The following is a 17,366-nucleotide window of genomic DNA, read 5'->3' on the forward strand; positions in this document are numbered from 1 at the left end:
AATTGTCGGGGAACTCCCCCTCTCCTTTGAGGCAGGAAGTTTAAATTATCAGGTCAATTAGGAAAGATACAACCGAAAAATACAAGTTTCATTCACACTTCAAGGAGGCGTTTCCTGGCTGGGTGCCACTTTTATTATTTTTGGCCAACGCGGCTGAAAGCCCCACAGACCCAAGTAAAAGTACAATGTGATCTTTGATTCGCGTTTCAAAGATCAAAGAGAGAGAGTTTGGGTGTAAACGCAGATAACATTTCAGAGTTGGTTTCATGAAAGGAGTCACTAGACCAGGGCAGAGAGGGAGCTGGTCTCTTATGTGTGTGCTCGCCTGGAGAAACATCTTTTTCCAGTGAATTCCACTCCGCTGATGGCTCTAATAACATCTGGCCGGCATCCAGGTCCTTGGCCCACAGGGCATTTGGTCTTTGGGCTGGGGACCAGCCCCTCTCCCACCTCTTTACCTTAAGCACAGGAAGAGGAGACACGGAGCGGTGCACGCGAGAAGCACCCAATATTATGCTCCACTCGCTTTTGCAAAGTCTCTGGGTGCTGACTGGGCTTGCCACTCCCGGGCAGCAAACTTGGCCTTGGCAGCCTGCCCTCACTGTCCTCTCTCGGTCCAGCTTCGACCGGGGTAGGTAGCACAAACTCACCCACTAGAAAACCCACAGGCCCCCGCTTGCCAGCCCCTAGGCACCCCGGTGAGGATTCCTCGCTGTCAGCCCTGTCCTGCCCTCTTACTCCTGGGCCGGAGGTTATGTAGAACCAGGCACTGGGTGGTGAGAGACACTTTATATGGAAGCGCTGCTGCCCCTCTATGCCCAAACCCTCCCTGATGCCCTCTGTCCCCAGCATCTCTTCTGAATTTCAGTAGCGCCCCAGTGCCCAGCTGATGGAGGGCAGTGGCAATGGCTCAAACTTCTCTGGGGGAGCCGGGTGAGTGTCCGGCCCCTCCCTCCAGCTATCTGTTCCTCAGCCCCAGCGCATTTCACGTCTCCCTGCCAGACACCGCCAGCCCTGGCCGCCCCACGCGCGCGAACGCGGCCCGACCCGCTCCACGGACTTCGCGCGGCCAGGTTGAACGCGCTCCCATGACCCCCCGCGCCGCACTGCCTCGCTGGCAGGGCCTGGGAGCGCCTGCGCAGCCCTGCGCCCCAAGGCTCAGGGCGCAGGCGCGGCCCTCCTGGGAAGCGAGCGTGCGTCGTATGGGGCGGCCGCGCGCACGCAGGGGGCGTGGCTGCGCGACGTGTTCCGCTCTGAACGCTGCGTCAGTCCGAGCGAGCGTAGCCACCTTCGGCCCGGCGGGTCAGTGGGGCGGCGGAACCCGAGCGGCCAGCTGGGACCCCGCCCCTTCATCCCTTCCTAAGCCCCTGTCCGCAGAGAAGCGCTCGGAGTCCCCGGACTGTGTCCCAGTTGCCCTTCCGAAAGGCGAGCCTCAGTTTCTCGGTCCGCGCCGCAGGCTGGGGAGATCCTGGAGTCATGTTCGGGTGGTTCCCGCGGTCTTCGGAGGTCGCCCCCGCTTCCCGCCTTGCCTCACGGCGGCCGATATTGTTCTGCACTTTTTAGGTGGCACTTGGACGCTCGCTCCGGGAGGGGACCGGTCCGCAGTCTCCAGCCGCAGATCCGTGGACCCTCTTCACAGACGCTTCGCGCAGCCTCAGGTAGGTTGGCTTCTTTTTGCAGTGGGACTTGTGAACTCATATCCCGGCGGTTTCCTGCATGGCGTTTGCGGGAGGGGTGGTGCAGTGGTCTGCCCTCCACTCGCTGTGAGGCCTTGGGCAAGTTATTCTACCCCCTGGGCCCCGGGTCACCTCGGAGCTGAGAATGCTCTAGCGTTCGCGGTGCTTTTGGGCTTTGCGGGGAGGCAAATGCGCGTGCGTCCCGGTACGTGTTCCTTGAGTAGAGCGCTGTGCAGTCCAGGAGAAGGGACCAAATCCTTCAGTGTTAGGGTGGGGGGGAGAAGGGATAGAGGTCAACAGACTGGTAGTCAAGGACGGTTCAGGCCCAAAGCCTGAACCAGGGCTGGCTGGTTGGAGCAAGGGAGGCTTCTCTTCTCCCTCAGGCTGCAGGGGGCACACAGGCATGCTGGTGAGCAGGCAGGAAACAGCTGGGGTTCTGGTTGGGGGTGGGAGTTTGGGACTGGGAGGAATCCAGGGCAGAGACCTGGGTCGTGTGCACTCTGTCCTGAGCATGGGATGTGGTTTTTGCATGTTGCCTGCCACTTAACCTTAGATTGGTGGCAGGAGCTGGGGCATGGCTCACAGTCACTGGTTTTCAGAACTCCATGAGGGACTGAACTGGGCTCACAAGTAGACTGCGTTTGTGTGCTGCCCCTTAGGCCACTACTGCTGGCAGGCTCTAGCATATTCTTTTCCTGTGTTAGGATGGGGAGGATTTTCAGGTGGAAGAACCTCCACTGGAACCTGAGAGGTTCCAGAATTCTTGGGTGGCAAAGGTGGGTGCTGCAGGCTGCCCTGGGAGGTGCTCAGCAGAAAGCCCAGCAGAGCTGTATCTCCCTGGAGGATCTCACTCTGATGGGGACAGGAGAGATAAACACATGGGCAACTATGCGCAAAGGTGTGTGCAGGCTGTGGTGCCCCGTTGTGAGTTGATGGAGCATTAGGGTCTGTGTGGAGGGGTTGCAGAGTGTGTTCTGTGGTGGCTATGAGTGGACCTCCCTTTGCAGAGAGACTGAAGAGGTGGCCACTATCAAGCTGGGCAGCGTGAGAGCCCTGGGAGAGGGCTTCTGGCATTGGAAGATGATGGTTGCAGCCTCCTTTTCCACTTCAGGGCTCTTTGGGCTGCTTAGGGTTGATGACCACTGCTCTCCAGGCCCTTTACAGGAGTAAAGGTGTGGTGAAAGAAGGTGTAGCAAGTGGGATTAAACTTGGGGGTGTGGATGCTGGGCTGTTGACAGGAATGGGGACACAGGGAGGTGGTGTTCAAGGTGGGGTGTCTTTGCCAACGGGCTACAGTCTGAGTGGTGAGGTGAGTCTGGAAAGCGCGGATGAGGAGGTTGGAGGGCACAGAGAATAGCGGGTCCCCAGGCTTCTGTTGAGGATAAAGGTAGCACCTTTCAAGCTCCTCGTGCTTTGATGTTAAAGGATCTTTTGATACTTATATAACAGTTACAGTGTTTGGGGTGACTAGGGGACTCCTTCTTGGTGGATTGAAGGGTAGTTCCTAACCAGCATGGTGATGTGTGGTGGTTAAGCTGTGGTCTTTAGAGTCAGGTTCAGCTGCCTCCATCACTTAGTGGTGGTTGGTGTGTGGCTGCAAACAGATGACTTCACTCACCACTCTGCCTCTAGTATGATAACAGTACCAGCCTCATCAGGGGGTCAGTGTTTGGCACAGACAGAGCACTCAGTAAAAGGTTGCTTCTGTCATTTTCCTGAAACTCCCTGACAGCCAGCCAAGCCATCCAAGGAAACCCTGGGGATTCTGATCTGGCCCTCTTTCCTTCTCCTGCGACTGACAGCATCTGCCATCACAACTTGCCCGTGAAACGTCACAGGTGGCATTTGTCCACCTTCTCAGACATCATAGGCCTGCCTCCTGGGCTCTTCTTCCACTCAGAGCTCCTAGTTGGGTTCCTGGGATTTGCCTGGGATTCCTCCTGCTGCACAGTGGAGCTTGTTTGGCCTTGTTTCCGCTCTTCCCCACCTTGTTTTTGGACAGATTGCCTTGGATGGTGGCCTGCGTCTGACAGTCCCATCAGCTCTTCTCAACACTCCTGAGGCCACAGCTGTCAGCTCTTCTGACCCTCAGCAGTTACCTGGGATGCCTGGGTTTGCCACACTCCTTTTCAGCCCATCTCTGTCCCGTTGTGTCATGCCCACTCTCCCCACTGCGCCATTTCTTCTTTCTTCCTCCTTCTTCTTATAGTCGGTGTGGCAACTCCCTTCTGTTCCCAGCATGTCCCTTGGCTGGCGTGTTGGCAGGGCCCTCACAATCCCATCTGGGTGGGAACCAGTTATGCCATTGCACACCCTTGGCAGCAGATGGACCAGGTCTCTCCAGAGGTCACATATGTCCCCCACCCCAGTGGATCCCTGGATTGAGCAGCCCTGCTGTGGGGACCCTGTGTGTGCGCTTGCACAACCATGGAGCAGAAGAGCACGGCCATTAGTGCTCCTGCTGGTAAGCCCACAGAAGGGGGGCCCCCGGCTCTGTGCATGCCTGGCCCATGGTCCCCAGGGTGGACTTCTGCTGTGTGCCAATCTCACACCCATGCACCTTTGATTGCTCCCCATGGCTTCTGGACCGATTTGTCCACTTTGATTTGTCCACAACCTCTCCTGTGTCTTGGGATATCCTAGGGCACCTAATGGACTGACCCCAGGCATGGGCAGCCCCCTACATTGATGGGGACCTGCTCCTTCCTGATGATTATGAGCTCTTCTGCCAGGATTTCAAGGAAGTTTTTCAAAACCCGAACAGTTTTACTGAATACCATGGTGTATCACCTTGCCCCGCTACCTGCTGCCTCAAGCCAGCCCACAATGGCCCCACAGCTGCCTATGGTGAGGCAGTACTTAGCTAGGTACTCAGAGGCCCTGGTGCTCAACGTGGGCGCTGTCCCCATTGCTGTGGCCACCCCTGCTGTTTGTAGTTCCAACTCTACACACAGAAATACTCTCCCTGAACAGCAGTGGGCCAAGGAGAACAGCCTTGGGTCTGTGGAGTCCCCTACCTTGTCTAGCTCTGCATGCAGCACTGATCCTGGTCCTGTGGGGCCAGCCCCGTCCCAGCCAGGGGAGATGACCCCTACACCTGTTCCTGTACTTTCAGGATCTGCTAACCTGCCTGCCCAGAAGCCAGATCCAGTTCCACCAGGGCGTCCAGAACCCCCAGAAGACAGAGGAGATTTCTGAGATGGAGGTAGACCAGGAGGCATCCTTAGGTACCCCACAGTGGGTGGCGGACACCTCAAGAGCCCCAGGAGACTTAGCAGTTTCTCCTACTCCCCACTCCACAGCCCTGGGTTCTGCACACAGCCCAGGGAGGTGGAGCAGTGCTCCTTGTGACCAAGTGGCCTACATAGCTACATAGCCCACAGCCCCCCAACAGGACAGGATGGCTTTCCCAGATATTTGCCCTACCCACTTGCTTTATTGTTGGGTAGGAGGTGCACCCATTTGGCCTCTCCTCTGAGCACAAACAGCCCTCTCGTCCCCCTCACCACCCCATCTCCTGTTATAACAGAATAGTGGACTCTTTGCTGTGTGCATCATCCTCACGACTTCCCCAGTGGCCCAGAATCTGCCTCCCAGTAGGTTCTCAGGTGCGTTTCCACTGGTTGGACAATTTCAAAAGCAGTCTCGTCAGATTTTTGTATGTCTTTATAGCTGTTCCACTCCCTGGAACCCTTTGTTCAATGTTGGCTGGACTGGACTAGGTCTGTCCTGTCAGCTCCTTGTGAATCTGCCCCTGGGTGATGTCTCTACTTTGGCCCCCTTCCCCGTCTTGGCTCCCTGTGACCTCTGTCCTCTGGGCTGGAATTTAAGGACGGCTGCGTGGAGGAAGCAGCCACTTTGATCATTTAGTATGAGTGGGATGGCAGAGAAAGATGCTTCCCTATGGGTTTACCACCAGCCTTGGCCAGCTAGGAAGGTAAGATACAGGCCTCCTGGCCAGTTTCAATTCAATTCTCATTTTCCCCTTTTGTTTATCAACATTCTAGTGATACCTGGCTTTCTTCAGAAGTTGGCATGAATTTCTGTGTCTCAGTGCCTTTGCCTATGTTGCCCTCCCACTTTCTGCTCTTCAGCGGTCCCTGTCTCCCTGCCCACTCTTGCACATTGCTCACTCTGCACTTAAACCATAACACTATAAATGACTTGGATCTCTGGGTAGACTGTGAGCCTCTAGGGCAGGAGCACATCTCGATCAGCTTTGTGTTCCTGGTACACAGTTCATTAAACATATGTTGAATCCACGGCTCCTCTTGTGTGGTGGGTGCCAGCGGGCAGAGCCCTTATTTTGTTAGCAGGAGCACTATTGCCTCTTCAGGGTAGGCCCTAGCCTCAAGCACTCGAGGTCAGTGTTGGAGGTGTGGTTTCCGGTGGGGGCTTTGAGAATTGAAGGGTCTGGTTGAAGGCAGGAGTTAGGCTGAATAGGTGGGAGCGGGAGGCTTGGCAGGTAGAGTGTGATTTTGAGAACTGACTTCCTAGAGCCGGAAGTAAATCCAGCAGCAGGCTGCAAACCAGAGCTTTAGACCCAGGGGCCAGAGGTTTGGATTGGGATTAAGGAAGACCTGTTCTGTACAAGGATGGGTTTTCTAATAATGAGAACTGAGTTCAGAACCCCCTCAGCCAAGTTTAACACAGGATGGGTACAGTGCACCTACCCAGAGGGACAATTAGACAAGAACATCATATCCCTCCAGTTTTACAGTTGTGGAAACAACGCTTTCCTGGAAAGTAGGAAGAAAAAGTAAGTGGAAATGTGAACTGCTGCTAAAACTAGTTATTTTAGAGAAAAATTAGGAAGCAAATAAACAAATATCTGGTAAAAATTTTTAAGTAAAATAGACACTGCTGGGATTATTGTATTTAGTAATTGTCGTTTTTAAAGTCTCTGGCTTCAGATGGTTTTATGTGTGAGCTGTTTTATGGCCCTGATGCCCTGTAAGTAAAACAGGTGCAAGTCTTAGAAATAAGTGGGAGGCTGATAGAACCCTAAAAGCAAACAAGCAATCGAACAGAAGAAATCACTGCAGCCTTGATTCTGATCAAGTGTAGGAAATCTCTGCACGTTGTAACCCAACCCCAGACGCACTGCTGCCCCCCTGCCACTGCTATTGCTCAGGTCTGGACCCTCCTCCTTTTCCAGACCCAGCTCAGACTGTTTCCCATGGCAGGGCAGACCCTGGCCTGCCAGTGGGTGTGATATTGTTGGCCATATCTTTTGAGTTGGTAAGATGTCTCTGACCGTAGAACCTGGGGTTACTCTCTGGGCTGATGACCCAGTGCCTTAGTTGACATCCCCTCTAGTGCTGGCCTCTGAACAGGGCACCTTTCTCATCCACATTTAGTGGATCTGAAGTGAATCCCTTTCAGCTCAAGATCACCATCTTCCCTTCTGACCCCATTGCCATCTCCTTTGGGCCCCAGACAGCTCCTGCCAGCTTGGTTTGTAGTCTGGCATCCCTCTCCTGAGGGCCACCTCTCCAGAGGCAGGCCCAAGAGGACCCGTGGAGAGGCCAGACGACCTGTATTTTAATTTGGAAAATGGGTCCGGTTGTGGTTGGGCTCTCATCACAAAGGACAAGAAATGAGGGTGGGGCCTTAGCGGCAAAGGCAAGGTTGCCAGTTCCTGGGTGCCCTTGAGGGTGGCATCAGGAGAGGAGGGGAAGGCTCTGGCCTGGCCTTGCAGATAGGCAGTGCATATGGTGTTGCAGAGTGACGGTTTCATTGGCAGCTGATGCTGTGCCCTGTCTTTGGGCAGATGCAGTGACCTAGCTGCTTTCCCGTTCTGAGCGGGGAGAAGGAACACAGAGAACCAGAAGAGGAGGCCCTGCCATGTGTGACGGGAGGAGAATCCTCAGGGCATTCACCACTCCCGGCTCTTCACACACAGGTGTGAGGCTAGAGGAGGCTGCTTCTGGGACCAGGACAGTCTGGCAAGGTTTGCTGGCTGTGCTCAGGGTCTGGCCGATGTGCTAGGGTCTGTCTACCAAATCATTGTGCCTGTCCCGTACTTGGCCTTGGAAATAACATGGAGATTTTATTTCCTAAAGCTAGGACACAGCGGGCACAATAGAAGAATTTTTAAAGTACATGTCTACGAGGAAAAGTTGAACACCAGAAGTATCATGGATACGGTCCTCTGAGGGACCACACTCTTTATAAAGCTGCAACAATGAATGTACTTGGAATTGGTGTGGATGGATGAACAGAGGAGAATAGAGAACTCTGAAATAAAGCCAAATAAATGCAGGATTTGGTTCATGCTAAAGGTATGGTTTCAAATTAATGGGGGTGAAATGGATTATTTAGTAAAAGGAGTTGGAACAACTGGTTAGCCATCTGGAAAATAGTAAAACTGGATACCCACCTCACTCTGCGCCAGGCTCCACTCCAGATGGATTAAAGATGTCAATATTTTAAAAAAAATCTTGAAAGTACTACAGGGAAATATGGGTGATTTTTTTTTTCCTGCCTGTGATCCCAGAACTTTCAAAGTTCTAGATATCCAGAATTGCTGAAGGTATGGAGAAAGAGGCTTTTTCTTGCTATTGTTGGGACTATCCAATACTACAAATCACCTCCATAACATTTCTTTTCTCTCTCTTTTTTTTTTTTTTAAGATTTTTTTCATTTATTTGACAGGCAGAGATCACAAGCAGGCAGAGAGGCAGGCAGAGAGAGAGGGAAGCAGGCTGCCTGCTGAGCAGAGAGCCCGATGTGGGGCTCGATCCCAGGGTCCTGGGATCATGACCCGAACTGAAGGACCCGAGCCGAAGGCAGAGACTTTAACCCACTGTGCCACCCGGGCGCCCCCCCCCCCCCTTAACATTTCTAAGCACACAGACCCTGACCACTTGGCTTATGTGCAGATGGCCACTGTTCTTCCTCAGTGTGGGACTTCAGAGCATGGACTTGAGCTCGGTCACACCTTTCCTCCACTTGCAAGCTCATGGTCCTTGGTGTCACCTGACCTCATAAGGCAGTGGGAAGATCAAATGGGTAAGGTCTGAGCCCTGTCAGGTGCCTAGCAGGCACTCACCGCATTAACAGCAAGACTGGAAACGGCCCAAAGGTCCTATAGCACGGACTGAGGTAAATAGAGCTGTTGTCCTGTCCCATCAGTTGGGATGAGCCAGACTGTGCTGCAGTCACAACCTCCCACGTCTCACTACTCATCTGTCACAGACCAGCCGGCATGGCCCCCACCCATGGCAGAGGACCCATGCCAACAGGAGTTCACTGGACGTACTTCTCCACAACCACAGAGGCAGGGGAAAGACCACAGTGAACCACAAGTGATACTTGTCACTCCTTTTCCATGATGGTGGCCAAAGGAAGCTGCCAAACCACACCTGAGTTCTGAGGGATGAGTGGCTAATCCTCCCGTGGGGTGAGGCCGTCAGCATGGAGAAGGTGAACCTGACACTCAACAGGGCAGCTGTCGCCAAAGTGGGGGCAGGCCTCCATCAGTACCCGTGGAAAGATGCCTGCGAGTTTACAAAGGCTGTGGGGCTTAAACGACAGAATGTATTCCTCCCAGTTCTGGAGGCTGGAAGCCCAAGATCAAGGTGCTAGCACGCTTGTTTCTCCTGCGGTCTGTCCGCTTGGCTTGTGATGGCCGTCTCCTCCCTGTGTCCTCACATGGTTGTGTCTCTGTGCCTTTTGGTTCTAATTCCTCTTTTAAGGACTAGTCCTGTTGGATTAGGGGCCACCCACATGACCTCATTTAACCTTAATGCCCTTTTTATAGAGGTCCTATCTCCAAATAGAGTCACATTCTGAAAGGGTAGGGGCTAGAACTTCAACATGTGAATTGGGGGGCAGGGGGATGGACACAGTTTGCCCCTAATAATGCTCATGATGGAGTTCTTATTTTTCATTTTTGCAATTTCCAAAAGTGCTGTGGTGAGCACCCTTGGAGCATCGCTGAGTGACAGGCAGGGCCCCTCTACCCGCCTGTGCCAGTCTTGTAACAGGAGTGGGAATCTCTGAGGTGCGGAGCCGCTGAGTTTGGGGGCTCGTGTTTTCCACAGCATGACCTGTCCTACCCTAAAAAGTAGAGGACCCTTTTCCCACAGGGCACAGACCTTCCCACCCCAGGTTAAGGATGCCACGCTGGCCCAGCCTGCCCATGGTGCCATCTTTCTCATACATGCCTGGCTCTCTGGTCTGGTCCTCCACCAATTATCTGGCTTTATAGTGAGTGTTCATTATTTGATAGAGAAATATTCCCAACTCTCCCTCCCCCTCTCTGACACATGTTTTTTCAGTTGTTTTGGCTAGTTGTAAAAACACATGTCAAAAACAGACGTGGAGAGGATGGTACAGTGGACCATGGTGTGTCCGCTCGACTCCAGTGTTGGTCAGTCCCTATCCTGGGGGCACCCTGTTGGTGGATCAGCTGGCCACGTGTGCTGTGCCAGACAGCAGGCATCCTGAGCTCACTTTCTCTTTGGGCTGTGGTGGCCTCATTTGTAAATGGACTACATGATCTCTGTTACAAGGGTGTTGATGGTGAGCCCGGGAGAAGTCCCTGGTCTGCGGGGTGCCCTTGGCAGCCCATTCCTTCTCTCCTGGCCTCAGGAGGGGCACAGCCAGGGCTGGGGCTGTGGGTGCTGGGTGCTCATCCACTTGCCGGGAGGGGCCGCCAGACAGTGGAGAGGAGCATTCTGGGCTCTTGTCCACCTGTGTGCCTAAGTAGCATAGGGCCTGGACTGACAGTGAGCCCATACTCGGCCATACGTGCAGGTGCTGTGTGGTCAGTGCAGGGACACCTGGCACTGGGAGTGCTGCATCTCATGCCCCATGGGGTCCTGAGTGCAGAGTGTTGTTCGCCTTCACATTTTGCACCAAAACCAAGGTTTTCTGAAGGCTACAGGTGGAGAGGTGGGAGGCCTGTGAGGGCCTACAAGGTAGGGGAATTCAGGAAGCATGGGGTGGCCAGGTAACTGATCCAGTGCACTGTCCTCTAGGACATGGCAACCTTTCCACCACCAAGACCCCTGTGTTCCTCTCCCTGAAAATCAGGGTGCAAATGGGAGCCATGGATGATGACGGGCAGGAGGGTAACCCCAGAGCCAGTGCAGCTCTGCCCCTGTGTTCCCACCCCACTCCAGGTTCCTGCTTCCTGAGTTCCACCATGGTTTCCTGGCCCCTATCATCACGTCCCATGTCCCCTGTCCCCCTTCATCCCCCACAAGTTGCTGAACTTAGCAAGGCTCCCTTTGCTGCCTGGGTAATGGAGAGAATTTCTGCCTTGCATGTGCTAGGAGGCAGCAGGCAGGTAGCCTCTGTCGCAGGAGGAAACATGGATCCCTGTCGGAAAGTGTATCCCCACCACCATGGTTACAGACCCTCTCTCCCAGTGGGATCAGGTTCCCAGGAGCTGCCTGGGCACTATCCCCTGGGGATTGGCCCATTCCGTGCCCAGGGTGAGAGTTGTCTGGGGGCTGTCATCAGCACTGGGCAGCTGGCTGCCGTGGACCAGATCTCATGGCGGAAGCAGGCCCCAGAGGCTGGCACTGGTGCGTGGGAATGGTCACACTTCCTGTAAAACAGTGAGCTTTTCCGTGTGTTCACCGGGGACAAAAATGCTGCTGGCCTGGCTGGCTTCCCACTCCTGCCTGGAAGTTTGTGGGGGCAGGCCAGCTGAAAGTGCTCCCGACCTGGACTTCCTTCCTGCCATCTTTCCAGGCTCCCTGGACCTGCCCCTGGGGGTGATAGGCATCCTCAGCTGCAGCTTGAGGTGCCTGTTCATGGAGTGGCGCTGCCTGCCCAGCCAGCCTGCCTCAGCTACCCGGCAGCCCCCTCTCCCTGGCATTTCCTTTCAGTCTAGCAAGTTTGGCCTGCCCCCCACCATCCTGAGCAGCAGTCTGCAACTGCTGGCCTCAGCGGCCCAGCTCCAAAGCCCCTGCTGGCTGCGGAGCACATGGCCACACCTCACACACTGTGGCTGCCAGTTTGTCCTACATCATTGTGCCTTTGTCTGAGGCTCACTCCGGCCGCCCTGGCGCAGTCTCGCCCGGCTGGCGTGGGAGCCCCGGTAGAGCGCCTAGCAGGGACTTGGCTGTGGTGTGGCAGGGGAGAGCAGGCGTGCGGCTAGGAGCACCGTGCTCCCTTCTGCCTGGGCACCCATCGTACCATGTGGGCCTTGATGCCCACAGAGGAGCCATGTCCCAGGGGATGTGACTGTAACTTTGCCTCTCCATTGCCCTCTCCTCCAAACGCCGTGGAACCCTTCCAGAAGGGGTGCCTGCAGACCTGGCGGAATGATGTCTCGACACATGTGGGGCACTGCTGGGTTTACTGCAGGCAAGGAGCTCCTGGGGCTGGGACGGGGCACGTTCTCCCTCAAAGGAGCCAGGAACGCGTGAGCTTTGCAGGAGCAGGACTCCAAGTTATGGGGCAAGTGACTCGCTGCTATTGGACAGAACGAGAAGCTTCAGGCTGAGGGTGGAGGCAGCTGTCAGTCTGTCTCCCAAGGGCCTTCAGGGGTGCAGCACTCTTGACTCCACCACAGAAGTCTGTTGTTTCAACAGCTGTCCCCCAGATCTGCTTCGCGGCCTTTCTGGCCCCTGGAGAGATGCCCTGTCCGTAGTCAAAGCTCAGAGGGGGCTCCTGGCAGCGGGGCTTGGCGGTTTTCCCTGTACTCTCAAGAAGCAGCCAGCACAGGGCCTTGTGGAGCCTCAGGTCACCTTCACCTGTTGCTCCTGGGACATGACTGTGCTGGAGGCAGGCAGGCCTGGGACTGACCTTTGGTCCCTTAGGGTAAGTGCTGCTGGAGGGCATTCTTTTTTTTTTTTTTTAAGATTTTATCTATTTATCTGACAGACAGAGATCACAAGCAGACAGAGAGGCAGGCAGAGAGAGAGGAGGAAGCAGGCTCCTCGCTCAGCAGAGATCCCGATGCGGGGCTCGATCCCAGAACCCTGGGATCATGACCCGAGCCGAAGGCAGAGGCTTTAACCCACTGAGCCACCCAGGCGCCCCAACTGGAGGGCATTCTTTACAACACCCCCCCCCCGCCCCGCCACCGCACAGTACACACAGTTCCATCAGTCACTGGGAGAGGTGGGGATGGCCGTGGTTGGGGTGCGCGCTTGCTGCCCAGGGGGAAGGCAGGTGCAGGGATGGGGCCTGTGGGGCGCAGGGCTGCTCAGAGCACTGTCTTCCCTCTCCTAAGCCCTCCCTCCCATGCAGGGCTGGCTGTACTGCGTCCCCGGAACCCCTCCCTGGGATCTGCATCTTTGAAGCCAGGGATACTGACAGAGGATTCAATGAATCCAAGGTCGCCAGTCGGGCGTTGACAGATGCCCGGCCACGATACTATTTCTGATTTAATAACCGAATGGGAGGCTGGCCCTTGGTAATAATTAGGGCTAATTACTGAGGAGGTGTTGACAGACGGGCTGAGAGGAAACAAACTACCTTTATCCCCGGGCTTAGAGTCAGATTACCGGCCCAGTGCTATCTGCCCCTCGGAAAGTAGACGCTTCAATCACTCACCGAGGCTTCAAAGGGGAAAGGGCCCTGACAATGCATGGGGTTTGGAAAGGAGCTATGAAGTGCGCCTTTGACTCCGAATCGCCAAACGGAGCCCCATTCCAGAAATGGTTTCTTTGTGAAGTTTGAGTTACCCCCGGCAAACCAGCCTCCCTGGCTTAGGGCTGGGGAGGGGTGCTGTGGGCGCAGGCTGGGCTGGTGCCGGGACGGGCTCGGCTGGCCCCGATCCCTCCTAGGCTGGGCCTGTGCCTGGCAGCCCATGGGCCTGAGCAGGGAGGTGCAGCATGCTTTCCTTGGCCCGGGGAGTGTGTCCAGTTCTTTGTGGCCAGGAGCTGCAGGTAACAGGACAGGGATCTTACTGTCCCCCAGGCTTGTTCCTTCCATTGTCTCATCCGGACACACTTTCTAAAGCTGTTGTGGGCAGGTCCAGGTTCTCTGGTTTTGTTTTGTTTTGCTTTTGGGGACAGGGCAGAGGGAGAGAATCTCAAGCAAGCTCCAAGCACAGAGCTTGATCTCACAACCTTGAGATCATGGCCTGAGTCGAAATCGAGAGTCAGACGCTTAACCAACTGAGCCGCCCAGGTGCCCAGTAGTCCGGCCTCTCTGGAAGGGACTGTGCCCTTGGCCTTACTTATGGCAGGACCACCTCTCTGGGGCCTGGGCATCACTTACTGGGCTGCCCCCACCCTGGCTTCAGTGGTAAGCCAATGCTGTGGGCGGGACACTGACCCCCAGGGCCTCAGCGACAGGGTGACGACTTGGAAAGGGATTGTCCTAAGTTGTAGGCTGGTTCCTGATGCCTGTTTGTGCACCTGCTGACTCCCCTGGGACTCCTTGTATTTCAAAGACCATGGAAGGCAGTGGTCAAACCTCCATTCCCATGGAAGATTTCCCAGTGACCTGGACTAGACTGCCCAGGTCACTGTGTCTGTGATATGGCTTCCAAGGGCCAGTTCTGGGACTCTTGCTGTAGTCTGTCCTGATCAGGAAGGTGGGAGGGTGATGAAGCAGTGCTCAGGACAGGCCTGTCCAGAGAGCATCTTTGCGGTCCCAGGTGTACCCTGGGAAGCACAAAGTGGGTTTCTGTTCCTGCCAGCCTGGAGAGCCAGCCACTTCAGAGCCTTCCCACTAGGACGGCTATGTAGTTCAAGGAGAGAATAAGCTGGTCTGGCTGATGGAGATGCATTCTTCCTTTCCCTGGCACGCTGCTCTGCTTCTCCAGGTGACCATGGTGGTGATGACAATTATGACAAAAGTCATCAGCTAATTTGCTTAGCTATTAGGGAGCTATTAGGAACACTACTGGTGAATTTAAATCTACTTCTCTGGGGGCAAAAACAGGATGGTGAATTATTTTAAGTGGGCTAAGCCCTTAAAAATTGGCATTGAGGGGCGCCTGGGTGGCTCAGTGGGTTAAAGCCTCTGCCTACGGCTTAGGTCATGATCCCAGGGTCCTGGGATCGAGCCCCACATCGGGCTCTCTGCTCAGCAGGGAGCTTGCTTCCATCTCTCTCTCTCTGCCTGCCTCTTTGCCTACTTGTGATCTGTGTCTGTCAAATAAATAAATAAAATCTTTTAAAAAAAATTGGCATTGAATCTTTTTAAAGCTGCCTAAGTAGAATTAGAAATTGTCTCTAAGCCAGCAAAGTCTAAGCAGGAAACTGGGTTTTCATAATGTGTTAGTGGTAACTCCTATAGACTGTAGCTTGAAAAAAAAAAGCACAATATTGTCTAATATATTTTATTTGAAAAATAGCATCCCAGAACATTTTCTGGGATCCCAAGAGAGCAGTGGCTCAGTGCATTACCTTGTGCACAGAAGCGTGCTCGAGTCCTCTTCTCTTCTTATTAACATTTTACGTGATTAGCATGGTACAGCTGTCACAGTCATGAACTGACATTGGTGCATCATTACTGACTTAAGTCTACATTTATTCAGATTTCTTGAGTTTTTACCTAACGTCCCCTTTCCCCAGGATGCCATCCAGGGCATCCCATTACATTTCATTGTCAGGTGTCCTTAGTGTCCTCTGGGCTGTGACAGTTTCTTAGACTTCCCCTATTTTTCTAGCTTTGACCGTTTTATGGGGTACCAGTCAGGTCTTTTGTGGAACGTTCGTTCCTCAGCTAGGCTATGTCACATGTCTTTCTCATGATTAGACTGGGGCTGTGGATTTCCAGGAGCTGGACCTCAAAGATAAAACATCATCTCATCACATATTAATGGTACATACTGTCAAAATGACATCACTGTTGATTTCAGCCTTGGTCACCTGGCTGAGGTAGTGGTTGTCAGGTTTCCTTTCTGTAAAGTTGGTCTTTTCTTTCCCTTTCCAGACTGTCCTCTTAGGAAGGACTCAGTATGGGCTGCCTCTCATGAGGGGTTCCTTGAGGGCTGAGTATCTCCACAAATGATTGGGAATTTTCCTGCATGCAATATTTGTCTACTCTCCCCCGTTTATTTTTTAAATTATTTTATTATATCAGAATGAACTCGTGAAGATCTGTTATTAATATGATTGTTACTATGAAATGTACTTCCAGTGACTCTTAACACCTGTCTGTACCAGCACCACCACAATCCCAACCCAGAAGCTGATCCATTATCTCAGAACCTTTCTCCTGCTCCCCCTCAATAGTCAGCCTCTCCCCCCAACACCTGGCCCTTTGCCACCGCCCACCTGTGCTCTCTGCCTAGTTGGGCCGGAATGCCATATAACTAGGCTCATACTGTACGTAACCTTTCACGCACCATAATTCTCTGGAGTTCCATCCATGTTGTTGCGTTTTCCAGTAGTTCCTTATTATTGCTCGAGAGTATTCCATTCACCTGTGAATGGTCATTGGGAGCAACATGAACAGAACTGCTGTACACATTCATGTACAGGCTTTTGTTTGCACATCAATTTTCATTTCTCTCCAATAATTATCAAGGGGTAGGATTGCCAGGCAATATGATACATGTATATTTCACTCTATAAGAAACTACCAGGTGTTTTCCAGAATGCTTGTACCATTTTGCATTCTTAGGAACAGTGTATGAGAATTTTGTGTTCCACGTTTCCATCAGCACTTGGTTTTGTTCTAATATTTATGGCCTTCAGTTCCATTTCTGCTAAATTGTCAAGCTTATGTGCATTGGGTTGTTTATAGCATTTCCTTAACGTTTGTTGTGTCTTGAGTGATAATCCTTTCATGAAGATAGTTTGTTTCTATCTGTTTAGATAGAGATTTATCAATGTTGTAAATCTTTCTAAAGAACCAGTCTCTGATTTTGTTGATTTTCTCCATTGTTTTACTATTCCCTTTTTCATTTGTTTCTGCTCTATCCTTATCATTTCCTTCCTTTATCTTACTTTGGGGCTTATTTTGTACTTCTTTTTCTAGTTTCTTAAGGTGAAGACTACATCATTGATTTGAGATTTTTCTTTTTCTAATATAGGTTTGTGTTTTTTTTTTTTTAAAGTAATCTCTACACCCAGCATGGGGCTTGAACTCACAACCCTGAGATCCAAGAGTCTTATGCTGTACTGACTGAGCCAGCCAGGTACCCTGAATGTAGGCATTTAATGCTATATTTTTTTCCTCCATGCCTCACTTTAGCTGTATCCTACAAATTTTGATTATTTTGTTTTTCATTTTTAATAAGTGCAAAATATTTCCTAATTTCTCTTGGGACTACGTACCTCTTTAACCAATTGAGTATTTCGAAGTATATTGTTCATTTTCCAAATATTTGGAGATTTTCCAGTTACCTTTCCATTATTGATTTCCAGGTTAATTCCATAATATTAGAGAAGATATTTTGTATGTTTTTGTTTCTTCATTTTTTAAGGTTTTATGACCCAGGATATGGTCTATCTTGATGAATATTCCATGTGCATTTGAGAATAATGTGTTTTTTTCTGTTGGATAGAGTATTCTCTTAATGTCAGCTAGGTCGGGTAGACAGATAGTATTAATCAGGAATCTGTATGACTTTTTGGCCACTTATTCAGCTAATTACTAAAGAGGAGTTTAAGTCTTAGCTATAATTATGTATTTGTTTATTTCTGCTTTTCAGTTCCATCAGTTTTTCCTTCATACATTTTGAAGTTCTGTTGTTAGCTGAATACATATTTAGGACTCTTACATCTTTTTGATGAATTGATACATTTCATTATTTTCTATCCT

At 52.3% G+C, this 17,366-nt stretch overlaps 1 protein-coding gene across 9 annotated transcripts in view; it reads left to right on the top strand.

Annotated features, from left to right (window-relative positions):
• The first annotated feature begins 1,224 nt into the window (after positions 1-1,224).
• Positions 1,225-17,366, top strand: part of GNB1L (G protein subunit beta 1 like) — a 58,866-nt gene continuing 42,724 nt past the window's right edge. For 3 of the 9 annotated variants that reach the window (XM_080821177.1, XM_080821170.1, XM_080821173.1), the window contains exons 1-2: positions 1,233-1,443; positions 1,564-1,658. The gene's annotated coding sequence lies outside the window, so the exon portion shown is untranslated. Of the gene's footprint in view, positions 1,444-1,563; positions 1,659-17,366 lie in introns of all 9 variants that reach the window. The other 6 variants (XM_080821176.1, XM_080821175.1, XM_080821174.1 and 3 more) reach the window with 6 other exon arrangements.

Source organism: Martes martes (genome assembly GCF_963455335.1).
Source record: "Martes martes genome assembly, chromosome: 13".
In the NCBI taxonomy this organism is placed as follows: domain Eukaryota; kingdom Metazoa; phylum Chordata; class Mammalia; order Carnivora; family Mustelidae; genus Martes; species Martes martes.